The 27,745-nt window shown below is 35.8% G+C and overlaps 1 protein-coding gene across 15 annotated transcripts in view; it reads left to right on the top strand.

The window, feature by feature from the left end:
- TBC1D5 (TBC1 domain family member 5) overlaps positions 1 to 27,745 on the top strand; it is a 546,098-nt gene that overhangs the window by 69,854 nt on the left and 448,499 nt on the right. For 8 of the 15 annotated variants that reach the window (XM_082684967.1, XM_082684972.1, XM_082684966.1 and 5 more), the window contains one exon: positions 18,259 to 18,350. The exons of the other annotated variants lie outside the window; for them this stretch is intronic. The gene's annotated coding sequence lies outside the window, so the exon portion shown is untranslated. The remainder of the gene's footprint in view (positions 1 to 18,258; positions 18,351 to 27,745) is intronic. 15 annotated transcript variants of the gene reach the window in all.

The raw sequence follows: 27,745 nt of genomic DNA, 5'->3' as shown, positions 1-27,745 counted from the left end.
TTAGAGATGATTAGACCTTGAGAAGTTATCTTCTTATCAGTAAGAAACTGAAGTTTTAGGACATAAATAACTGGACCAGGATCACAAGACTGCATTGTACCTAATGCTCACTAGTAATGTGTGCTCAAATAAGTTTTGAATGACTAGATTAAATACCTTATGTATAAGAAGTTGTTGAAAATTTCACTGTATGTCCTTAAGGAAAGTTATTACCAAAAAAATGACCGTGAATATGTACATTAGAAAACAGAATATTTGCTTTCCTTAAAAATATTTATGCTTTGAAGAGAAGAACTTAGAAGACATAATACTTTTTAAAGTATTATGGCTGTGTAAAGGAAGATGAAATAGAGTGGGTTCTAGTTAGCTTTGTTTCCAGTAGCACTTTGACTATTTATTGGAAGGTATCCTTGAATAAGCTTTATGGAAACTTTTCAAGTTGGAAGATTTCAGCTGGTGTGTCTAAAGGGTCACTTAAAAAAAAAAAAAAAAAACCCTCTATATTAAAATAAAATGTGTCCAAGCTTTAAAGAAAAGATCTCAGAGTTTGCAGATGATCCTAAAATTGGAGCTAGAGGAAATAATGAGGAACAATGCAATCAGATTCAAAAAGATTTGGATTGTTTAGGTGATTGGGCCAGCAGATGGCAAATGCAGTTCAGTGTAGACAAATGTAAAATAATTATCTTAGGAACAAAGAACCAATCATACAGCACACTGATCAGGAAAAAATTTGTGGGTTATTGTAGGAAAACCATTGAAACAGTTAACCCGGTGCACAGCTGCAGCAAAAAAGGCAAGCAAGAAACCAAATTAGCAGACGGATAGAATATAAAGCAAGAGGCAATACTTATAGTGTAGTAAGAAACTTACTTGCTAGACCTCATCTGAATTACTCAGTCTACTATTGGTTGCTAGAACCACTTTAGAAAGAGTAAAGTTTTGCCTTGGAAATAGACTAGAAATTGTAACAAGCAAATCTAATAATGTTAAAGAGATCTGAATTAATTTTTATGAACTTTGAATTTGTGAACTTTTATAGATTCGAGCAAGACACTGAGTCAAAATAAAGGCACTTCAGGTCTATTATCAAAACTTGGTCTTAATAGGGATTGCATATGGTTTCAGCTGCCTAGGGCCCTACCTAACCCCCTTTCTAGTTTAGGTAGGGGGTTGCTCCTCAGTTTTCTCAACTAAAGCCTAAACGCTGGCATTGTGAGGTCCTTTTGCAGCTTGAGAGCTGCACCTAGGCACCAGGAGTGATGAGGGGCATGAAATCTAAGAGCTGTGGATGAGATGGCTCCTTTCTGTCCTGTGACGTTGGTTACTGATGCAGTGACATATTGCAGGCTTCATTCTAGGCTGTGGGGGCAGAACTCTGTGATTTGCCTTCCTTGGTTCCTCATTCTCCAACCTTGTATCAGTTTTTTTGAAGCTACCCAGTACTCAGCCAATAAATTCCTTTTTGACTTAGATGAAGCAGAATGCGTGTTATTTATAATCAAGAGCCCTAACTGGTACAGTGGTAAGGTCTTGTTATTTTAGCCTTGGCCATTCCTTTTTTTTGTTCTTCATGTGTTCTTTTGTTTGAAGTGGTGTCTTACTATAAATCCTATTTCGGATGAGAAGAAGAAAGCTAAAATGCAAAATCTGTCTCTATGTCTTTCTCAATCTTTCTCATAGTTGAAAAGATGCAAGAAAAATTTGTACTAATACTATCAGCTTCAATAATTCTCTTGTAAAGTTTAACTTCATCCACGCAACCAAATAGTGTCGCTTTGTTAAAAATGGTATGTGGTGTTCAGCCGGTTTGTAGAAAGAGTGCATATATATTCTTTATGTATTTGTGGTATCTTTAAAAGCATTTTCACATTTTATTTTAGAGGAAACAGTGCACGATTTTCTTAGTGTCACATGAGTAATAAGTTGTAGATCAGGATATACTGTCCAATGTTTTTTGTTTTATGTTGTTGATTAATGAATATTTGTTGAATGAACTATTTTGAAGAATAATAACACTTGTGAATTAGGGGATTAATTATATTTAAATTTGTGATGAGCGGATCGGTTAATATTTAGAATTGATTCTTACCACACACGCAGTGTTTTAAGTAGTGGTTAGATTTTCCATGTATCAAATATGTCATATTGACTTGTATTTAAGTTGTTAGTCCAGTATATGGATGCGTGAGACATAGCCACATGTAAAGTGGGGAAAAAAAGTAATAGAGGTTTCTTTTTTTTTTGAAGGCTGATATGCAGGGCTATTCCCTGGAAAAAATTTGAAGTAATCAGCAATTTGTTTATGAGACTTTCATCATCCTTAAATGTGAAATGGAACCCTCCCAATTGAAAGACTATTCTTGAGTCCATTACTAAACTTGTAGGTTGCCAGAACTCTCACCCTCCCCTAAGACCTGTACGTATCATGGCGTCCATGGCATGCTTTGCCTTCCAAAGTAAGTATTCCATGATTCAAATTTGACTCCACCTGCGACTTTGCCCTATAGTATAGATTTTGGATGGTGTTAGGAGAGAAAGCTGTATGAGTGAACTATTTCAGACATCTATATAAACCCTTTCCCCTCCGAGAGGTTATTCTAGTACGAAGAGGATACTTAATGCTTTGACAGTTTAGTTAGTATATCTCAGTGAGGGAAAGAGGTCCAGGAAGTGTTAAGGGAAATGTGTTTGGTTTTGTTGAGCTGTTAGGGACTGCCTTTATATTATAGTCACACACTCAACTTTCCAAGTAAAATTGGAAAATTATTTTGAGTATGTGAATATTAAGGATAGTTGAAGTATTAAATTCTAATCGTGGAATTATTTGCGATCTTCAGTTTGTTTTTTTCTGCATCCTATACATGTGTAGAAAGAGATGTCTGGAACATAGGGCTAAAATACCTAGCAGATGATTACATACTGTGGTCGGTATGCCAGATCTGCATATCTGCAAGGTAGCATAATGATCCTTTTAGGAGTAGTATTAAGGCCCTGTGCCCCAGTCCCTGTCCTCCCAAGAGATGTTTATTTTTCTTGTCTGCATTGCAGGTTCCCCCATGGCATGGGATCTGCAGCTAGCCATTTCTGTTGATGCTTACAGTTGAGCTCCACTGACTGCTGTTAATGCTCTCACTACCTCACATGGGGGCCCAATAACTCTTGGCTGTTTCTGATCAGTTCCTGGATGAAAAGAGACAGGCCTTGTATTAGTTAATCCTTTCAAAGTATGCACATTGGGTAGCAATGAGGGGCTAAGGTCTGCTTTGTGTAGTGCTGTTGGATGCTCTGGGGCTATTTTTTCCTTGCCCCAGACTTTCTCTTTCTTTACTTAACTGCTAGATTTGGAGTCATTTCAGAAGATCAGTGGCTGTAGATCGCTTAACTGTATAGTGGAATTTTCCTACATTTAGTTCTGGTTCCTGCCTGTCTGCCTACCTCTTTCCCTCCTTTTCCCTCCCTTTCAACCTTCCCTCCCTCCCTCCTCCTTCTATTCCTTCTTTATTTTTTCTTTTCCTTTTTTTGGTAACAATTTCATTTATTTCTTGTTTAAAGAAAATGGCCATGTGTAAAAATGTAACTTGTGAGTTTATTCTAAAAATACTGCATTATTTATTAGTAAGAAGGGATTAAATGTATTTAAATTTTTTCTTACATAAAAATGGGATGTTACATATCCATTACTGTTTTTCATTTTATAGTATGTTATGGACATCATATCTTTTATATCTGTATCATCTCCTTTAATAGTTGCATAACATTCTGTTGTGTGGATATACTATGATTTATTTAACCATTGATAACTATTTGGGTCATTAGAATTTTTCACTATTCTGTATGATATGGCATTCAGAATACTTTTAATAATGTTTATGTATATATAGCTCTCATTATTTCCATAGGATAAATTGTGGAAGTGGAATTATTGGATACAAGGGTAATTACATTTTTAGGGCTTCTGATACTTTTTGTCAGAATTCATGTGTTTTACTCCCACCACTGATTTTTGAGAACCCTTCTATTTTCTTGTCAATCGCAGGTATTATTACTTAAAAAGAAAACATTTTTGCTAATGTTATAGGTGAAAAGTGTATCTTAGTGTATATTTTAAATGTTATTGGCCATTTGTATTTATTTTATAATTTTCTCCTTAATATCTTTGCCTGTTATTCAGGTATTTTACTCATATTTATTTAAGTACTAAATTTATATAATAAGAAAATGAACTGTTTTCTGGCACGTTTTGGTTTTTTTTTCTGTATTTTGTTCTTTTTTTTTTTAAGTTGAGTTGAAGTATTGCTTTTTTTGTTGTTGTTCTTGGGCCATTTAAAATTTTTATTTAATCAAATATATCTTGTTTTACATTTTTTTTTTCATTTTTAGTATTTAAATTTTCCTTTAAGCATAAATTTTTAATCAATTTAGGATTTTTAAGTGTTAATATTGGGACACTTATTCTGTATTTTCTGTTTGTTGGTTTTGCAGACATTAATGTGCACCCAAACAAGATGGGATTGGGAGGGAGACAAACCATAAGTGACTCTTAATCTCACAAAACAAACTGAGGGTTGCTGGGGGGAGGGGGTTTGGGAGAAGGGGGTGGGATTATGGACATTGGGGAGGGTATGTGCTTTGGAGAGTGCTGTGAAGTGTGTAAACCTGGTGATTCACAGACCTGTACCCCTGGGGATAAAAATATATGTTTATAAAAAATAAAAAATTAAAAAAAAAAAAGAATATAAGAAAAGAGCACTGAACTGCTGCCAGCTGACTGTGACCTTGAGTCTCAGCTCCTGTATCTGTAAAATGAAGATACTGGTCTGGTACAGTGCAGTTCATTCAATTATTTTGCCCATGAACCACAGTAAGAAATAAAATATAAATCATAACCTAGGACTGACATATGCATATACAGATATATATTTGTGTGCGTATGTACACACATACTAATCATATTCTCCTTTTTGTATGTCATCCCATATCATGTCATGAAATGCCAAACTATTAAAAAAAATTGCTTTATGCAACTTACTAAACTGTTTTCATTATTCACAAAGGGGTATTGTAGTTTGTGAAGCACTGATTTAGTGAATTGGACTCTCAAATGCCTTCTAGGGCCGACCAGCTAACAGATGTAAATACCTTGCCAATTTAGCAAATCAGAGGACCTGGGTCTTATCTAAAGGCGTTCAAATTAAAATAAAACTTGCTAGGAAAACAAACATATTTTCAGGTGGAATTCAGTCTGCTAATTTGGGCCCCTAGCCTAGACCAGAGGGAAAAAAACCCAAAGACATAAAATACAAGCTCATTACTCTGTCAGATTGCTATAAAATGCTTTAAACAGCGCTTGTTCAGGCAGTGGAACACAAACCATACTTTGAGTAGCATTGGTCTAGATGCTCAGTTTTGGGTACTTTCCAGTATCTTCCTAATCTAGAATTCTGTGGCTCTGTGACAACTTTCAGACATAGAAATTGGGAGACAAAGTGGCCTCACTCAGTCTTTTTGATCTGATAATCCTGTAATAGCATCTGAGAAAGGGAAACACTACAGAGATTATTCAAGGTATCTGAGTTACTCTGGAAGATGATTAAAGAGGAAGGTGAACTTTGCCCTTTCCATGCCAAGCAACAGTGATGACACAATATCCCAGTATCTGTGTCTAAAAACAAAAGCTGCTGATGAATAACCAATGAAAAATTGTATTGAAAAGTTTCGGTGTCACTGACAAAAGTACAGCGGCATTTGGATACCTACTGAATGAACCTTTGTGTGTGTGTCTGTATATGCACACAAAATTATTTTTATGACCTAATTTTCTAGTTTTGGGGGCAAGATATATACCTACAAGAGAGATTCTGTGATGTACAACCATTAAGGCTCACTTTGGTGACTTGGGTAATTGTAATGGAACCATGGAGTCATTAGGCTCCAGATGGAACTTTAATCTGGCTTCTGATTGAGCCAAGTGTCCTTGTAGAGTCTCTAAGCATCTGTTTTGGAAATATATCTGACATTATTCAAAATTTGTACAAATTAAGCCACCCTTGGGTTATAATTCAATTTTTCTTTATTGAGAAATGTATTGTAAACAGTTTTATGCAATCAAGTAAAACTAGCCTGTACCCATTATTTATTTGCCTATTAACTGGTCATTTATATTTTGTGATTAAACTCTTAATGGATTTAAGAAAGCTTGCATTATATTTCTAAAATCGTAATTTGTTTATAAAATGTGAAGAGTTGTTTTCTAGTTTTAAATGGTTTTCACATAGGTACTTATTTTTGAGGGACTATTTAAAAATACTTAAAATTATGGTAATTTCATTTTTGGATAACAGAAACCCCCAAATAATCTGCTGTATGCCAGAATGAAGTTTATTTTCTTCCATACTGGAAATTCCACAGATAGAGAAATCTTTAGGGCTTTGTCGTCAAACACTGTATGAAAAAGGTACGAGCTTGGTTTATTTGTCTTTCTTGGTTTGTCTTCACACTGGTTTCCTTTGTGATCACAGGATGGCTGCCGTTCAGCAGCTAGAGCAACACACATCCTTTCCTTCCAGCAAGAAGAGAAAGCAAGAATTTTTTTTTTCTCTCTGCCATTGTAGAGTAATGATTCCATTCTTGGATATTCTATCTGAATTTACTTTCTCTCCAGTGGGACTGAGGGCCAGACCTCCTGTGACATCTTTTGAGAGCCACCTGTCCTGTTGTCTCCTGATAAGTCCACACCTCATTCCAGCAGTGGTGTGGACCCACGTGCTTGAACTGTCTATTTCAACATGTATCTCTGTATGTATATAGCTGTATGATTGACAATTAATGAAATACCCAGTTCATCCTTTTCTAGTTAAGAAATATATGAAAGCATATGAAATGCATTCACACAAAATATGCTCATATTTTTAAAAAATATTTGGTATGTGTTGGAATGAACTCTTTTGAGAGTAGGGTCTGGGTTTGGGTCTCTTTATTTCTGTTTTACCTTGTATTGTGTTTGCAGGGCGTGTCTAAAATTAGTTCAGGTTTAAAAGATACTTGTACAGCAGGAAGAAGAGTAAGGGCTCTCATGAAAATTAGAGAAAAGGGCTTGGTTTTAAGACTATAGCAAATGGTTTTGGTTTTAAGGCAGTCAAATAAAATAAACCTTTAGCTTTACTTTGTATGCCATCTCTCTCTCTGGGTACCAATAGGGGCTTCTGTTTTCATATTATTATAGCTCACATTGTTAGTTCCTGCTGTAGCAGCCAGGGCAGAAGGCAAGTTTCTTCTGAGATTTTCAGATCAACTTGTTTGCGAGGCACAGTGAATCTGAAGCAGTTCACCCTTTGAAGCCATAGTAAAGATGCTACTTTATTGATGAGCTTTAGCCTGATACCCACCCGAGGTCCAGTCCATTGTTGCTAGAATGTTAGGGAACTGGGCAGTCATGTCACAGAGGCTGGATTCAAGGCAGCTTCTTTTGGTGAGTGATTGTGACTGGCAGATTCAGTCAGGTAGGCTAATGTGTAAGAGCTGAGAAAGTGGCTACCTTTAATTTGAAAGATTTATTTATTTGAGTGACAGAGAGACAGGGAGGGAATCTCAAGCGGACTCTAGGCTGAGTGTGGAGCTTGCCTGGGGGCTCGATCTCATGATCCTTGATCATGACCTGAGCTGAAACCAAGAGTCATCCGCTTAACTGACTGCAGCACCCAGGTACCCCTTTTTAATTTGAATGCTCTTCCAGGGAAAGGCTATTGTGGGAATACAGGAGTATACTATTTTATTTGTTCCATGGTAATTGTATTTGTCTTGTGGGACTGTCGTAACAAAGTACCACAAACTGGGTGGCTTAAGTAATAGAAACTTACTGTCTCAAGTCTCTGGAAGCTAGGTGTCTGAAATCAAGGTGTCAGAAGGGTTGGTTCCTTCTGAGAGCTATGGGAGTGTGTGGTTCTTAAATCTTGATTGCTTATTTAAAATGACTCTTTTTGGTAATTAGATTTACTGAAGATGATTTTATTAGTAACATAGTTAATATACACTGCTTGGTTGCTGAGATGGTAAATTTTATTAATATGATTGGAAATGTTTACAGAATTTATGTTGGTGGTTTCATTTAAAAAATTGGTCTTTTTAGTCACAGTGTTCATTTTCAAGGGAATTGTTTATAGTAAGAAGTGTCTCCTACATAATGGTATGGCAACTAAGAGTTTTATATCCAGACACAAACTGATTTAAGTTGATTAAAATGAGATGTGTCTAAAGAGAAGGTTACAAATTTAAAGTAAAATTAAATCTGATTAAATTATCAAACTGATTTGTTCTAATCATTCTGCTACAATAAACATGCTTTCCTCATTTCAGTATTTACAGTGTATTTGTAACCTATAGGAATTACAACAGTGTTTTGTTTTAATTTTTCCCTTTGACTTTGAGTGCTTTCATTTTGAGTTTTTCTGTTGAAAATATCAGTACTGGTTTATTTTTACTTACCCTGGTTTCTAAGATTGAACTATTACAATTTAACTGAAGAATTTACTCCCTCCCTCCAAAATGAGTGCATCTGTTAAGCAGATGCAGATCTTGTGAATTAAGTTTTGCCGTTAGAGTAACCCCTTTACTTCTCAGTCAGTTAATTTATTTCAACATTTTCCTAATAAATATTTCATGGAGTGAAGTTGGTCGCTGGGCCTCTTTCTTTCTTCCTTCCCTCCCTTTGTTTCTTTTTTCCTTCCATTTACTCTTTATTTTGAAATATGTTAGGCTTGTAGCAGAGTTACAAAACTAGTAGTCTTCAGCCAGCTTCCCCTACTGTTAACATCTTATAAAACGATTTCTAATACTAAGAAATTAACATTGGTACAGTACTGTTAACTAAGTTACTGCTTTATGCAGGTTTCACCAGTCTTTCCACTAATTCTTTCTTCAGTTTCAGGATCCAGTCTTGGAACCCACGTTTAGTCATTGTGTCTTGTTTAGTCATTGTATCTTGTTAGTCCTCCCACGATGTGTAATAGTTCTTCACTCTTGTTTTTCATGTCCTTGAGACTTGTGAAGAGTACTGGTCAGTTATGTTGTAGGTTATCCCTCAATTTGGGTTAGTCTATGTTTTCCTATGGTCAGATTGAGGGTATGCATTACTGGGAAGGGTACTATAGAGGTGATGTCCTCTGATATTTTCGATATATGCTGTCAGTGGCACATGAGGTCTTGTTACTAGTAATATGGCTGCTTCATTATTTATTTTTAAATTCAGGTGAGAATCCATAACATAAAGTTAGCCATTTTGAAGTAAAAAATTCAGTACCATTTGATACATTGACAAAGTTTATGAAACCATCACCTATATCTAGTTCCCAAACATTTTGATCACTCCAAAAGGAAACCTGTACCCATTAATCAGTTATTCCCAGTTTGTCCCATCCCCAAGCCCTTTGCCACCCAAATCTGTCTCTTTGGACTTACTTATTCCAATTCATATAAATGGAATTATTCAATAAGTATTCTTTTTTTTCTGTTTCTGACTTTCTTCACTTAGTGTAATTTTTTCAGGGTTCATCCACATTTTAGCATTTATCAGTACTTCATGTATTTTTTATGGCTAAATAATATTTCATTTTATGCATATATCAAAGTGTGTTTATCTGTTCATCCATTGATGGCCATTTGGGATGTTGTGTTTAGTGCTGCTGTGAACATGCATTATTATACATGTATTAATTGAATTACTCTATCATATGATAATTCTAACAAACTTTATGGTTTTAATTTTTTTGTTTTGTTTTTCATTTGATTGAATAAATCTGATTTTGTTATGGAATAATTTGGTACCACAAAATTCAGAGCAAAAATACTTCAATAGATTTTACATGTCAGAGTGAGTTTTGTTTTAAAACCTGAAAGTATTTGTCATTCTGATTATGTTATATTTTTCTGGATCTCATTGTTGACAGAATTTATCTATTTTTTCCCATTTAGAATGGTAATAAGATACAGTGCTAGAGTCCATGAATTTGTTGTACTATACTGCATTATCAGTTGATGTTGTAATGATTTGTCCTAATTTTGGACAGTTTATCTCACAACATGGAAGAAATTTACTAGTTTAAGGAAACATCTATAATAAACACCTTGAAGAACAGTTTAAGGATATAATACTTTAAATAATTTTTCATTAAAGATTTGAGATTTTTTTTAGTATAGCTTTGAACCTTTTTTGTAATTCATTTTTTCATGATAGATAAACATAATGTAGTATTGATTTTTAAAAATGCTTTATACTTTTCCATATAGCAGGAAGAGGAGGACTGATAATTCTACAAATCTATAATAAAATGGCAAATGAGAAGGGAAATTCTTTATTTAAGAAAAGATCAGATCAATGAAGGCTGTTCTTTAGTCTGATTTTCTATTTAACCTGGTGTGTAGTCTCTGAACATACTTCCAGTAACTAGGAGTATGAGTTGGTTCTTAATCCGGTTAAGATAAAATCTTTGGTCTCCAGGTCATCTTATTCCAAAAAAACCATTCTTTTATGCTGAAACTCTCTTGACCCAAGAAACCTCCCTTTACCCTTGTGATAAGAAGCTCTAGCAGACCTGAGGCTTTCACGCAAAGTCAAAGGGGCCTTGAACTTCTTTTTTGGTTAAGAGTTTTAACTCTTGCATTTTCAGCCTGTGTGGGCATTTAAAAAGCTCTAGAATAAAACTCATGGCATACTCCTGATTTAACAATAGACCTCTGATGTTGACACTAATCCTGTAGCTTACTGGTCTTCCTTGGGGTGAAGAGGATAATTTTGGAATTTTTATGGAAAAGGAGTAAATGAATGAATATAGAACTTGAAAACAATTTGAAGCCATATACATTTCTTGCTTTGTTGGTAAATCACAGAAATCAAGCATCATTATGAGGACCTAGACTTACAGGTCAAATGATACAACTTATGGTAGAGAGATACCTGTGAAGACTAAATGGTAGCGTATATTTCTTTTTTTTTTTTTTAATATTTTCTTTATTTATTTGACAGAAATCACAAATAGGCAGAGAGTCATGTAGTGAGAGCGGGGGAGGCAGGCTCCCTGCTGAGCAGAGAGCCCGATGCCGGGATCCATCCCAGGACCCTGAGATCATGACCTGAGCTGAAAGTGGAGGCTTACTGAGCCACCCAGCTGCCCCATGTAGCATATATTTCTTAGACTAATGTCACACCATTTCTAGTATGTAGACTAGGGGAACAGATTATTTGACTTGTTACTTTTGTTCCTTCCAGTTCTGTGTTTTTTTGTTTTGTTTTGTTTGTTTGTTTATTTTCTCCTCTTCCTCACTTCTGGGTCATCTGGTAGAATTGTCTACTGGTTTGTGGTCTCTTTTGGTGTGAAACTCATGCTCAAGCTGGTGCTGAGATTTAGGCAGCTGGGTGATGGCAGTTAAACATGGGCTCTGCACGCAGGACTTAGAGTGTCTGTATTCTCAGATGCTCATTGATGATAAAGCCATATACTTAGATTGTAAACATCCTCTTTTCTGTTTTTGGAAACTCATTCTTTTTGAGTTGGAAATTGCTAATTTTTTGAAGGTTCAGTTTTTAAATAAAAAGTTCCTGAATTTTAGAGCTGTAAAGAGATTTAAATGGTATTTAAAAATTCTTTAGGGATAAAAGGGTAACTATAGTTAATAATACTGTATTGTATATTTGAAAGTTGGTAAGAGTTGACCCTATAAGTTCTCATCACAAGAAAAAGTAGTAACTATATGGTGATGATATTAACTAGGCTTATTGAGGTAATCCTTTTGTAATATATACAAATATTGAGTCATTATGTTCTACACCTGAAAATAAGAAAATGTTATATGTCAATTATATTTCAATAAAAAGACTAAAAAACATTTTTTCATTCAAAATCAGAGAACTCACTTTAAGAATAGTTGAGTAAGAGCTTCAACTAATATTTGAAATAGGGAAGATAAGAAAATTCTTGATTTTTATTACTAAGCAAAATTACGTGTAGCGATCCTAATACTAGTAATGTTGCCAAGTTGTTATTTGTTAGCAAGTGATTGAATTGATCTGATGGTATGGGGAATACTTTAATAAAATGAATTAATTTTCATATGTGAACACAGTATAAATCTGAATGCTTATTTCTTTAGTCAAAAGATGAGATTACCTTTTATAATGAAGTTTAAATAATCAGAGATGCTATACTCTAAGTCACTGTTTTAACACATTCATTGCTTTGCACATTAAGCCACCATCTAAGACTTCAGACTTACATCAGTGGGTAGCATGCATTAAAGATGATCCCTCTGTAAAAAGGGAATAAAATTCCTTCAGCAACTTTAAACCAGGTGCAAAGAAGGGAGTATTTTCATAAATACAGAGCTCCTGTGTGAAAGCCCTGCTTTGGAGTCATGGGACTAAATTCAAAAGTGTGACATATTGTTTTCTTTCCTTTAAGGAAATCTATTGGGCTTGTCTAGAATGTACTTTTCTCCTCTCTCTTCCTTGTGTTTTTTTCCTTATGAGTAGGAGAGAAGTAAAAATAATTTTTACCCATTTGAAACTAGAGCTTTTTTATATTACTTCTGAAATTAAGCTGATAAACTAAAAAGATCCTTACTTAATCATATGCATGGCCATAAGCATATATTTGTCATAATTCCTAGAATCTAGCCATTCCTGCCATCTCTACTCCATTCCAAGCCACCACTGTGTCTTACCTGGAACTCCCAAGTAGCCTAACTGATGTCTTTTTTTGTGCTACACTCCTTCCCCAACAATTTTGTTCTCTACGCAAAACCAAAGTGCTGCTTTTATAATGAATGGAAGATCAGGCTACTCAAAAATTCCACTGTTTACTCATTAATTTCTAAAATCTTACAGTGAGCTTCAAGGCCATGTATCATTTGACTTCACCTCATTTGTACTCATTCTCTTCCTTTCCCCTATTGTAGTCATGGTGGCCTCAGTGATGTTGCTCAAACACTGTAGTTCTGCCGCACCTCAGGGTCTTTGCTGTTGCTCTTCCTTTCATTTGCACACCCTTCCTTTAGATATTCGTAGGGCTTTTTTCCTTACTTTCTTCAGATCTCTTCTTAAATGTCACCTGGTCAAGTCTTCTCTGAGCAAGTGATCTAAAATCATAACCTTGCTCCTTTCCCTATTCCCAATCTCCCTTATTCCCTTTACCCTGCTTTACTTTTCTCTGAAAAACTTCATACCACCTGAGGTAGTATATATTTATTTACTTATTTACTTTCATTTATGATCCATTTACCACCCTCTTTAGAATATAGATTTTATGAGGGCAGGAACTTTGCTTTATTTTCTGTGGAATATCTAGCTCTTAAAACTATGCTTTGTTGAGTAAATGAATGAATCAGTGGTTAAATAAAGAGAAGTGGGCAGACGTGAAAAGCATTGGTGTGTTTGAAGAACTGAAAGTACTTACTTTCCTGTGGGTTTGGGGTGAGTGTGGTAAATGATTTCTTTCCCTTTAGTCTGAGAGGCCGTTACAGTCAGTCTAAAGATATTAGACTTTTGTCCTGAGGTATCATGGATACCACTTACTGTATTCCATAATGATGAACTAAAGCATGATCAGATTAGCATTTTAAAAAGTCCGGTTGCTGAAAATGAATGAACTGGGGGCAAGACTCTAGGCATGGTGACCATTTGGTGGATAGTAGTCTAGGGGCTTGATGATGAGGACCTGAACTAGTCTAGTGACCTAGAGGAAAAATGGACAAATTAAAGAGATGTATAGTATTTAGGAAGCCAGCCCCAGTAATTGAGTGGATGTTGAGCAAGAATGGCACAAAATAATGGCCATGGCCAGCTATATGTGTGGGATGCTATTCAGAGATCAGGCACAGGTTTGGTGGTACAGGGTTTAGATAACTGAGTTCAAATTGCTTCTGGGGTTTGAGTTACTTTCCCAGGGCTTCAGTAACAGTCTCAAAAACAGGTGGCTTAAGACAGTAGAAATTCATTGTCTTAGTTCTAGAGGCTCGAAGTCCAAACTCAAGATATTGGCAGACAGTGTTCTCTGGTTGCTCTTAGGAGGAGAATTCTGTCTTGCCTCTCTTGGCTTCTGGTGTTTGCCACGCAGTCCTTGGTGCTCTGTGGCTTATGGGTGCATCACTCCCATTAGATGGCCACGTTTTCCCTGTGTGACTTTAGATAATCTTCCCTATCTCAGTATCTGTCTCTGTGTCCACATCTCCCCTTTTTATAAAGACACACTAGTCGTAATGAATTAGAACCTACCTTATTGACCTCATTTTAACTTGATTACCTCTGTAAAGACTCTATTTCCAAGTAGGGCCACATTCTGTGCTTTGGAGCTTAGGACTTCAACATATCTTTCATTGATGAATGATAGAATTTCCCTGAAAAATTAATAGGATTTGTTGAATTGAATTAATAAAGGGTAGGAGGTCAGGAAAGAGAAAGAGCAAAGGTCAATCTTGAGTTCTCTTGCTTATCTGAGAGAATGCTGGTTCCACTGGAAGATCATTTCCAGGCAAGGTGATAGTGGAGGGAGGTGAATTTTGATGTAAGCCTGCTGAATTTGCAGTTGTATGAGATTGATTGGTTCAGGATCTAGTTAGAATTCAGGGAAGAGATTTGCATCTGGATAATTTGTTATGAGAATGTTTGGGTTCTCCGAGGAAGAGAAGATAGAGGAGAGCTAAGTCTAAAAAGGAAGCTAAAGAGAAAAGGTTACTTTGTTGATGTGGATGCCTTCATCCAATATAGAAAAAAAGTGTCTCATGAGGGGATCTTTCCCTTTACTCCAAATGTCAGTATCCACGTCTGGATAGTGGATTTACTAGCCGAAGTGGTCGCTGCATGAACAGAAGTAGAGTTACCAGTTCCTGACAGCTGCGAGTCAGCCTCTGGGCATCTTGCTAAATTTTCAAATATAATTATACAGTAGACTTCCTTTAACAAATTCCGTGTTCCCAGCTATAATTATAACTGCTTTTCTTGCCTGTAGCCTGTTCTTTGTCTTACTACTCTCCTCATTATCTCCCTCTGCTGGTTAGAATTATCCTCTGGTCATTTGGGATCTGAGAAAATAAGTGGTTTTCTGTGTTCTCTTGCTGAAGCATAGATTCACCAATGGTAACCAGTTTCCTCTCTCCATTCTAAAGTACATTTCCATGGGGCGCCTGGATGGCTCAGTGGATTAAGCCGCTGCCTTCGGCTCAGGTCATGATCTCAGGGTCCTGGGATCGAGGCCCGCATAGGGCTCTCTGCTCAGCGGGGAGCCTGCTTCCCCTTCTCTCTCTGCCTAACTCTCTGCCTACTTGTGATCTCTCTCTGTCAAATAAACAAATAAAATCTTTAAAAAAAAAAAAGTACATTTCCAGTAATACCAAGTAATGTTTTAAAGCACAAGCTAGCAATATTCTATATTAAAGTAATTTTTATTTTGAAATAGTATGGAAATACACATTTAGGTATATTGTAAGTTTACTACGCAACTGTCAGAAAATGACCACCATGATTTATCCAGTACTCCTAGTAATAATAGTTAAGAGACTTTTTAAGATTTTATTTATTTATTTGACAGAGAGAGAGATCACAAGTAGGCAGAGAGGCAGGCAGAGAGAGGGAGGGAATTAGGCTCCCTGCTGAGCAGAGAGCCCAGTGCGGGGCTCAATCCTAGGACCCTGGGATTGTGACCTGAGCCAAAGGCAGCGGCTTAATCCACTGAGCCACCCAGGCGCCCCAGTTAAGAGATTTTTAAATAAAATCTTGTTCATGGCCATGCTTTAGACCAAGGTGGTTTTTTCTGTTTATTCTTGTTTTTGTTTTAAATAAATTAAGGTCTGCAACCAGGGATGAAGTCAACATAAATTCTACAACTATGATCCTGCAGTAGTTTTCAGGACTCATCATGGCAGTAATTTTTAAGATTAGAAATATGAGTGGGATTTCCTGTTTTCTCATCTATTTTTATCACCTAGATATCCATTATGAAAATAAATCACTTTAAAAAATGACTTGATATCCTTTACAAATATATTGTAGTTTTGGGGTGATAAACTTCAAAGAATGTTATTTCTATGTCATTTAGATTATATTCTAAGTCATTTTAATGTCTTTCTTAAGAAAGAACTAAAATGTATGGATTTCTGAGTATGCAGAAGAAGAGGTATGCTTGAACTCTTAGCCTGCAATGGGTGTAGTTCAGAAGGAATTATGGACCATTGTATATGTATTGTTTGTCACTGATATATTCACTAAAAAATACTTAAGAGTATTTGCAATGTGCCAGACACTGTGCTAGTTGTTAGTTTACTGGGGCTTTAGTTTGAAGAATTTGATTTAAACAGGTATGCTTGTAATGGTTGAATATACTTGGGAATACACAGTAGTGTATCCAGCTGCCTATTAAAATAATCCTGTGTATTCTGGGTAGCTTTAGATTTAAAAAGTACTTCTCTTACACAGTAATTGGTTGACACTTTTTGACCTCAATGTAAGACCACAGTATTTAATGAACAAACAAGGAGAATAAAGTTTTGATAAATAAGGCATTTTTTTGAAATGTTTAGAAATAAGCTTGAAACCTTTTAGCATTAGATTGACGGGTTTTCCTTTTGTGAAGGAGTAAGTGAATAAGGTTATATTTCATGTTTGCAGATCCTAATCCTGTCATAGGAATAATAGAGTCTTGAAAAGCAGTGTTTTGAAATTTACTATTCTAAGAAATCTCTCCTTACCAGTATAATTTTATGCTCATGTGGTGAGGTTTCAGGTTGAGGAATGAGATTAGATTTGCAGGGGCAGAATATTTGCTGTACTTATTGTTTTGGTTCCCAAGGAATGCTTACCCCTTAGCCTCAAATATGCTTTGGTATTAGCTACTTTAAAATAGATTGCTCAAGACTCTTTATTTGGAAAACCTTAAATATGCATCATGATGCATTACTTGCAATAAAATATGAGGCTACAATTATATAAAACAAAACACTACAGCTGCTGACAGATATCATTAACAACTTACTCAAACACAGATCCTTCAAAAAGGAACTGCTAGACATTTAATTTGGGGAGTTAAGGTCATTATAGCTCAAGATGAAATACTGCTGTCCATTATATTTATTAGGTATTTTTGTTTGTTTTGGTTTTTGATAAATTATTGAGACCTTGGTATTTGATGTAGTTAAAAAAAAAAAACAAAAAAAAAAAACTATTATTCTGGGGTGCCTGGATGGCTCAGTTGGTTGGGTGTCTGCCTTCAGCTCAGGTTGTGATCTCAGGGTCCTGGGATTGAGCCCTGCATCAGGCTCCCTACTTAGTGGACGGTCTGCTTCTCCCTTTCCCTCTCCCTCTGCTCTCACTCTCTCTCTCAGATAAATACATAAATAAATAATCTTAAAAAAAAACCCACTATTCTTCTCAATTACAATTAATAAACGTAGAAGGACTGAAGGAAATAGCAAACCACTGTGATACAAACACTATTATAGTAGTTATTGTTGGCAAGATCTATCATTGGATGCCAAAAAAAATAGGGTGAAAGTTTTTAGATAAGAAATATTTGCATAATCTAAAAGTATTTCTCTAAGATGTTTAATATTACAAAAGGAAAAAATAGTAACTCTGCAGTAGAGAAAGCTGGCAAATGATTTAGGTTGGTATCACCAGTAAGAAGACATGCTAACATCTGATAAGAAGAGGGCACAGCATCACTTTTGTTATATTATTGCCAAAAATGTGTATAATCTCAGTCTAATCATAGAAAAACATTAGACAAACCCACATTGAGGCATATTTGACAAAATGATCAGTACTTTTGTAAAGTATCATGGCCATGAAAGACAGGGAATTGGAGAGGACTATAGAGACATGACAGCTAAAGACAGTGTGGGATCTTTGGATAGGATCCTGGAATAGAAGAAAGTTGGGAAAAATAGAAAAAAAAAATAGAAGAAAGAAAAGAGCATTAATAGGCAGCTGGAAAACTTGTGAGTAATTTAGCTAGTATAGGACCAATGTTAATTTTATGTTTTAATAACTGTATGGTAATTACATATGATGTTAACATTAGGGGAACCTGAGTGAACAGTATGTGGGAACTCTGTGCTATTTTTATAACTTTTCTATAACCATTAAATTTTTCAAATTACGTCATACTTCAAAGCCCATTCTTCTGGAAGTCTGTTATAGTGATCTCAGCATATCCTGTGAGGCTATAAAGGTGCTCCCCTATTATAAATGAAGTGTGTTTTTTGTTTTGTTTTGAGGTGAGCTCTACGCCCATGCTGGAGCTTGAACTCAGGATCCTGAGATAAGAGTCTCATGTGCTAACAACTGAGCCAGCCAGGCGCCCTGTGAAGTAAGTGTCTTTGGTTTTAAAAATAAGTATCTTGGGCAAAAATCAGGGTGGAATCTATTGTAAATTGTGCTCAGTATTGTGTTGCTGACCATCATTTGTCATCTCATTTTCCGTAACCATCTTTTAATAACAATTGTAGAGATAACCAGGTCGTTTAAATTGTATGGAGATGTTTATTGGCCTCTGCTCTAGTCAGTGGACTAGTATATGGGGAGAATTTGAAGATTAGAAATACATGATATCCAAAAGTGATATTAAAAGGGAACAAACTTGGGTTCCTGGGTGACTCAGTCTATAAAGCATCTGCCTTTGGCTTAGGTCATGATCCTGGAGTCCCAAGATTGAGCCCTGCGTCAGGCTCACTGCTCAGAGGAAGTCTTCTTCTCCCTCTACCTTTGTCCCTCCCCCTGCTCATGCTTTCTAGGTCTCTCTCTCTCTCGCTCGCTAGCTTTCTCTCTCTCTCCCTCTCTTTCTTACTGTCTTTCAAATAAATCTTTTTAAAAAGTGAACAAATAGGTATCTGTAGGGGTGCATTTATCATGATTTAAAAGAAAAAGACAATAGTGGCCGTGTTTCCAAGATCTAAAATAAAAGTTTATAATGTCCTAAAAAAATCCTTTTTTATAAGTTGTCCTTTTTTATGCAAATAATACTTTAGCTAGGTTTTAGCTATGAAGGAAGAAATCTATGGGAGGAAGTGGCCCATGGGATGAACTTTCTATTTTATTTTACTAAAGACATAGCAAGTCACCTGTCATCCATTTGACATTAGGCCACCTAGTAGCCTTTCTAAATAAAAACTTAAGAGTGCCACCATCTATATACGGAAAACCATTAGTTAAACTTACACAGAAAAGGTTTATGCCTGCTGTTGCAGCTAACACTACCAAACTAAACTTACTGATGTCAGGGACTCTGTTACTTTTAAAGAAGTTTTTCCATCTAGAATATTGCCTAATCATAAATAAATGTTGAAAATCTACTTAAGGTAGATTTTCATATAAATGTAAAATTCACATGTCTATAATAATGCAATTTCAGCAGGCCATCAAATTGTCAGTTTTTTGAAGAATTAACTCTTTTCTACATATCTGTACTTGCTATTAAGGGCATCTCAAATTTCACATTTGGTAATTTCCTGGTACTCTGAACATTTCTATACCTGGGTTTGTTTCTTTGTGTTTCAGCAACAGTGTGGATGTGGTGATGGGAGGGCACACAGCGCCCAGAAATTTTCTTGGAGAGTTTACAGTTGTATTTTTTTGTCTGAGAGGTTGAAATTAGGGAGTATGGAGAGCAAGTGAAGAAGTCTCCTATTTCAGGGATATAATTCTTAGTGATCTTGTAAAACTTATTCTAGTCCAAAAATATTTCCAGAATATAGTTATGAATATTATGTACATCATAAGGAGAATTTAATGCTATAGCCAGTGTGTGTCATTAGCCAGCTTAAAACCTACTCTTTGGAGTAATGAATATGAATATATTTACTGGAATATGCATACTGATATTATGAGATTCTGCTTTGTTAAAAAACTGCTAATTTTACATTGTTACAGGTTTTTGTTTTTACAGACCTCTTCAACCCTTTTTGATACAAAGGTATACTTTAAAATGTCATGTTTTTACTGATTTAATAATTGACTCCTCTTCTCCCCATCATGGCATGTTATGTTTCTCCTAGTCAGTGCTTCTTTTCATAGTCATTTGTAAAAGGTAATGAATCTTATTTACAAAGTAGATTTGGTTAGCTTAGTTTAAACTCTTTGGAGAAGTAGCCATGTACATTTGGGTGGGGGTATAAGGGGAGGTGGATATTTTTCCACACTTAAGTATTACAGAATGTTCATAGGAAACTAAAATTGCTTAAAGTCTCATTTAATCTTTTGCTTTTTTTATATTGTGTCTACAGTAACTATTAATACTGGGTGGAAGAAAAGTTGTCATTTTTATTAATTTTCAATGAGGAATATAGGCTTTATATTAAAAATACACATTTTTAATATTATAATTCATTTTGGTTTAAAATCTAGGGCAGATTGGAAGGTTGATTGGGGGGGCTCAGTTTGGGTCCTATGTCTGCTAGATACTGTCTCTGGTTGAGCAAGTCAGTATGTCTTTATGAATATATATTTTTCTCATCTATAAAATGTCAAAATTAAGAATAACTCTTAATTTTTTGTGGTTTGTGAGGATTATATCAACTAAACATGATAATATATACGATCACATCTAGCCCCAGGTCAGGTTTCCTAACTTCAGATCTGCTTTGGAAAAGTTGCCTAGAATTACCGAGCATTGTGCCTAGATCACAGTAGTTATGCTGAGTTAATTGGCTCTGATTCTCTGATGAGAAAATGCCCGTGAAAGGGTGTTGTGAATTTGTAGTATTGGAAAAATAAGAATATTAAAAAATTTAGATGTAAAAACATGGTTAACCAAATTAATGCAGTTTTATATGATTTTTATATCACAGACCTAAAACTTACATAAACTAATTCATTGAGGTCTTACTCAATAATTAAGAGTACCTAATTTTGAACCAATAAAAAAAGCAATACTATATAATACTATTTACAAGCAACAGATTTTGGGCTATTTCAAATCATTTCTTTTTATTCTTCTTTTGCTGGAGAAAAAAGTCATTAGTCTGCATTTATAATCAGGACTAGCTTCCTGTAAAATTATTTATTTTAACTTTTTATTTATAGATTTTGAAATTTACAATTCTAAATACAGCAATAGTAAGGCACTGCATTTTTGCAGGAAACAAAAAGCACAATTAACATAAAGTCAGAGCCAGCCACAAATAAAATATTCCAGCAAACTGTGTAAGGAAAAAAAATGCTCTGGGAAGCAGATGCCAAGCAGTGTTGCAAAGGTGGCCTTATTACATTGGAAAGAAAAGAATATAGAAGGATTGGTACTAATAGTAGGAGGAAAAGGAGGGAGAGGGAGAATGGGAGTAAGAGTTGGGGAATGTAGGTAGCAAATAATAAAGTGAATGGGCCATTAAGTGCTAGGCAGAGTTCTAAGCATTTTATGCAGAGTATCTCATTTAACCTTCCCAGCTATTTTATAAGTGAGGTCCCTGCTTTACAGATGAAATGGCTGAGGCTCGGAGAATGTTAAATAATTTTTCCTAAAAGCTTATAGCCAGGATTCAAACCCAGACTTTTTGGCCCTGGAAGTAATGTTCTTAACTGTTACGTATACTGCATAACCACTGTTACAGAGAATGTAGATGATGAACAGAATGTAGTTTGTGTGTTTTTGTGGATAGTTTTTTTAAAGATTTATTTGAGAGTGTGCAGGGGGAGGGATGGGGAGTCCTAAGCAGAGTCTTCACCGAACATGGAGCCTGATGGTGGGGCTTGATCTCAAGACCCTGAGATCAGGACCTTGGTGGAAACCAGGAGTTGGATACTCAACCCACTGTGCCACCCAGGTACCCCTGTGGATAATATTTTTAATGGTGTCATTGGGTTCCCTTGGACTGGGGGCATTAATTTGGCCCTTAAAAAAAAAATTGTTCACTTGATAGGACTCTTGTTCTCAAAAATAATAACCCACTCGAAAATATGTCAGTGGTAAGAACTTAATTGTCTTTCTAGATGGGTTTTTTTTTTTTTTTTAACATTCCTTCCATGGTGGCTTAAAATATATTAGTACATATGATAATTTCACTTAAATACTTAAAAAAAAAAGAGATTTATTTATTTGAGTGAGAGAGAGCACAAGCAGTGGGGAGCTGCAGAGGGAGGGGGAGAACCAGGTTCCCCATTGAGTGAGGAGCCTGACCTGGTCCCGATTCCAGGACCCTGGGATCATGACCTGAGCCAAAGGCAGTTGCCCAACCAACTGAATCACCCAGGTGCCCATCATTTACATACTCTTGATAATTGTCAAGACAAGTAAGAGATGGAAGCATGAGACTGGTAAAGTTTGGTGTGGGATTATTTCACTTACATTTTAGGCAGGGATTGTTTTTGGATTTTTTTACTTCCTGTAAGATTACCCTGTAGCTAGTCTTTCATTTCTTTAAAAAGAATCTCACATAGTAGGAACTTAACATCTAATTGATTAAATTATTCTGGACATAAAAATAATGAAACTCCTATACTTCTTTCTTTGAGAAACAAAATATTTCCTTTCTGTTTGACAAAAGCATGTTGGGTTTTTGCCTTAAAGAGAAATGTCATTTTTTAGCTTGGACTGTGGCAGAACCAAATGAACAATAGGTTTTGATGGCTAACATCTGGTTTTTTGTTTTTTTTTTTTTACTGTAAAAATCCTTAAAAGGGTATTGTGACTAAATTATTTTATCCTCAGATGTAAGTATATTTTCCTTTGTCTTCAAATGTTTATAATTCTCTTTCTCATAGCATTATCCTGCTCAGCTCTGAGACCAACTTTCACATTAGCCAAATTTTGAAAGTTCATTAAGAGGAAATTTGGGGTTAGAATGTTTTGGCCAGATCTGAAATTCAGATTCCCTATCATAATTAAAAAGATCTTTGAGGTAATTTTTGTTATTTACCTTAATTCAATTAACTCATTCTGACATATTTTCTTTTAAATAGATTTTTTTAAAAATGATATATTATGTACCTTAACTATACCAAACGGCACCTTATTTAATAAGACAGTTCTAACTGTATAAAGTCCAAGGGAGTCAGGAGATACACTTGTGGAAGTGTGGAATTTGGATTTATGCTATTGTATGGATTCAGCAATCTCCCATACCCCCATACCTTATATCCCCTTCTGTATTATTCTATTATTCTCTTCTGTAGCTAACTCACCCTGATCAAGAGGAGGGCTGTTGGTGTAACTGTTCTCAGTAGAGGGTAGAATCATCTAAAGCAGGGATGGCAAATATGTGGCTTCTGTACATCCTTTTTGCTGTGTGCCTATTGCAGACATCAGGTCTTGGCATACTTCCTTGCTTAGCTGTAAAGTGGTTTTTCAGTTTTCTGAGCTTCAATGAGCTGACTGTCTCACATAATTTCCATAGTGAGGAAACTTATCTGATGTTGTTAGAGTTTGGGATGATTATCAAAAGGTCTGTGCCTTTTTCTTTCATGTTTAGGATGTGAGGTAGCCTAGGATTAAGAGATCTTACTTCCTATCTTAGTTTTGGTAAGTGTGCTAGCAGTTTAATAACCCTTTAAGTGTACTTAAACACACTTGAATTTAGCGCAACAAAATCGATCCCCCCAAAATACCTTTTTAATGAAATACTGTATCAGGAAACCTTTTTTTAGATACTACTTCAGTTCATTTTTGGACAACTTTCCTCAAATATATACTGAAAAAGTTATTTCTGGTTAGGGATGAGGGATAGGTTGTATCTTGCAATCTAAATCCAATACATTGATAAGGTTGACGTTTTAGGATTCTCTAGAGAAACATAATAAAACGTGTGTTGGATGGGGGCGGGGCTGTAAAAAAGAGGGAGATTTTAAGGAATTGACTCATGTGATTGTGGAGGCTGACAGTCAGTCTAAAATCTGCAGGGTAGGTCAGTGGGCAAGAGCTGGTGTTGAAGTTTAAATCCAAAGACCTTTTTTTTTTTTTTTAAAGATTTTATTTATTTATTTGACAGAGAGAAATCACAAGTAGATGGAGAGGCAGGCAGAGAGAGAGAGAAGGAAGCAGGCTCCCTGGTGAGCAGAGAGCCCGATGTGGGACTCGATCCCAGGACCCTGAGATCATGACCTGAGCCGAAGGCAGCTGCTTAACCCACTGAGCCACCCAGGCGCCCCTCCAAAGACCTTCTTTTGGCAGAATTACCTTTTCTGCAGGGGAGATCAGTTCTTGTTTTAATTAAGGCTTTCAGCCAGATTGATGAGGTCCACCTATACATGAAGGAGTGTAATCTGCTTCACTCAAAAGTCTGTTGATTTAAGTATGAATCTCATCTAAAAATTACCTTTGTAGGGGCGCCTGGGTGGCTCAGTGGATTAAAGCCTCTGCCTTAGACTCAGGTCATGATCTCAGGGTCCTGGGATCGAGCCCCACATCGGACTCTCTGCTCAGCAGGGGGCCTGCTTCCCCCGCTCCCCCCAACTCTCTCTGCCTACTTGTGATCTCTGTCAAATAAATAAATAAAGTCTTAAAAAAAAATTACCTTTGTAGAAATATCTAGAATAATGTTTGTGACCTAGCCAAGTTGACACATAAAGTTACCTGTCACAATTGAGAAAGACTGATTCATTTGTGATTGTTGAGTACCTATTATGAGCCAGGTTCTATACTTCATAGTGGAGGATCTCAGCAGATTTAAAAAGAAAAAAATTAGTAGACAATTTTTTCTTTGTCAGCTAATTTTAGATGTTTGTAATTAGTCATGCTTATATTAAGTGCAAAAAAATCCCTTCTTTTTTTCTTTTAAGATTTTTTAAATTTACTTGACAGACATAGATGACAAGTAGAGAGGCAGGCAGAGAGAGAGGAAGGGAAGCAGGCTCCTTGCTGAACAGAGAGCCCAATGTGGGGCTTGATCCCAGGACCCTGGGATCATGACCTGAGCTGGAGGCAGAGGCTTTAACCCACTGAGCCACCCAGGTGCCCCCCAAAAAATACTTCTTACAAAATATGTTGTGGGGGAGATCTATTCAATGTTCAGTCAGCCAGTAATTTAAGGATTAGAGTAAGAATTTTAGAATGCAGCGCTGGTCTTCATCCTGGCTACATATTTGAAACATACTAATGGGGCACCTGGGTAGCTCAGTCGGTTAAGTGTCTGCCTTTGGCTTAGGTCATGATTCCAGTGTCCTGGGATTGAGCCTCACATGGGCTCACTTCCTTCTCCCTCTCCCAGCTTATGCTCGCTTGCTCTTTCACTCTCTGTCTCTTTTAAGTACATAAACTCATTAAAAAAAAAAAAAAAAGAAACCTATTAATGACTGGATCACACTCTAGACTGATTTAATCGGAATCTTTGGGGCTGAGGTCAGGACATCAATTTTTCTTTCTTTCCTTTTTTTTTAAGATTTTATTTATTTATTTGACAGAGAGAGAGATCACAGTAGGCAGGCAGAGAGAGGGGGAGAAGCAGGCTCTTCGCTGAGCAGAGAGCCCCATGTGGGGCTCGATCCCAGGACCCTAAAATTATGACCTGAGCAGAAGGCAAAGGCTTAACCCACTAAGCCACCCACGTGCCCCTACATCAATTTTTCTTAAAGGATCTTCAGGTGATTCTAAGGTACAGCTAGGTTGGAGAAACACAGACTATATTATGCAGCTATGAACTGTTTAATGTTTCTTTCTACATGGAAAGGATATATTTCCCTGCATTTCAAAACCTAGATGAATCGTATCATTAAATACCTAGTCTCTGTTAGAAAGGAACTTCAGAAGAGCTGTAATTTCTCTTCTTTAGTTCTGATCGCTATCTCATTTCCACAAAGTTAATGTCTACCTGTCTTTTGAGGACATTTCCTCTTCCTTAAAGCTTTTCCTGAATATAAGGAAGAAGAAAATGTATATTCTTTTTTACTTATTATTTGTTTGCCACTATATAAATTTAGTCTTACAGTGATTTTATGATAGTATATGATAATCTTTTGGTAATGATTTAAACACTTTCTCTAGTGTGGTTTACCATCCATCTCATTTATTTTATTTTTATATTTTAAAGATTTTTCTATTTACTTGAGAGAGCACACATGTGCAGGAAGGAGGGGCAGAAGGAGAGGGAGAGAGAGTCTTAAGCAGAATCCACTGAACTCAGAGCTTGACCCTGAGATCACGACCTGAGCCAAAACCAAGAGTGAGATGCTCAACCCACTGGACCACGCAGGTGCCCTGACCGTCCATGTTACTTAATCCACACACCGTCCTGTGACTAGGAAGAGTTTAACATCTATTGAGTACTTACTACACATTACGACAGTGAAACTTTAAGCTTCACTTTATTGTTTATATAATCCTCAACAACAATCCTGTCATACAACCATTATCATCTCACTTTACACATGAGGAAACAAAAGTTTGGAGGATACTAAATTTAGCGAGTTTCCCAAATTTCATAGTCCTGTCATTTATAAACATTGGAACTACACCTCAAAACCAAGTTCTCTGACTCACGGTCCTGGGCTCTTTCTGCTGTATTTGTAAACTTATTTCCTAAGCTTTCATGATAAACAGTCCTTGTTTTATGCATTGCTGTGTCACATATGAACTTATATATTGAAGTTGCTTAATCAGTATTGATTTATTTATAATGTAATTTGATCTGACTATATTTTCCATTTTAAAGGTACATCTAGCTCCAATAACTCCATAGGAATGTTTGCTTCTGTATTTTTTATTTATTCTTCGATTCCTTTATGTTGTAGTTTAAAAATTATTGTGAAACATTTCAAACTTGGTGAAGTGCAGAAAATAATGGAATACACATGTATATACCCATCTTACTTTGATCTCTCACTTTTTAAAAAAGAAATAAGATTATTATAGATAATGCTGAAGTTCCACACTTGTCCCTTTGTCCTCCCTCTTTCCCAAAAAGCAGCTATTATTCTGAGTTTGGTATAAGTGTCTGTATACTATTCTTATACCATAAATAAAATATTTTTATTAAATTTTAGATAAATGGAATTATTATATACATGTCCTTTAAAAAAAAAAAGGTTGAGCCATATTTTACATATCATCTAATTCACCGTTCCAAATAATACAATTCATTGAGATTTTAGTAAACTTACCAGGTTGTTCAGTCATCATCATGAATCAGGCGTAGAGCATTGTCATCACTTGAATATAATCTCTCTTGCACATTAACTATTAATCTTCATTCTTACTGCTTTAGGCAACCATTAATCTCTTTCCTGCCTCTGTAGCTTTTCCTTCTCTGGATATTTCATGTAAATTAAATATATTTGGTCTTTTGTATCTGACTTTTTTCAGTGAGCATGTTTTTGAGGTGTTTCTGCTTTGTAGCATGTATCCATTTGCTATAAGAAAAGTCCATTTCTTTTTATTGGTGAATATTATTACATTATCATTATGTTTTGTCAATACATTCACTGTCAGTCCATTCCATGAATATTTAGCTTCTTTTCAATTTTTGGCTATTATGAATAAATCTGCTAAGAACATTTGTATGTAAGTCTTTATGTGGATATGTGTTTTCATTTCCCTTGAGTAGATACTTAAGAGAATTGCTGAATCATCTGATATATTTATTTTAACTTTTTAAGAAACCGCTAAACTGTTTTCCAAAGTGGCTTCAGCATTATATACTCTCTTGGTGATATATGAGAGTTCCCATTCCTCTGCATCTTCACCTAGGTTTGTTCCTATTTTGTTGACACACCTTCCATAACTTAAATTTTTCTCTCAGTTTTTTGTTTTTGAGATTTATTCTTATTGATACATGCAGCTAT

The sequence above is a fragment of the Mustela nivalis genome (assembly GCF_964662115.1).
Source record: "Mustela nivalis genome assembly, chromosome: 1".
Taxonomy (NCBI): Eukaryota; Metazoa; Chordata; class Mammalia; order Carnivora; family Mustelidae; genus Mustela; species Mustela nivalis.
The sequence above is the reverse complement of the archived record's forward strand: the minus strand, read 5'-3'. Positions and strand labels throughout refer to the sequence as shown.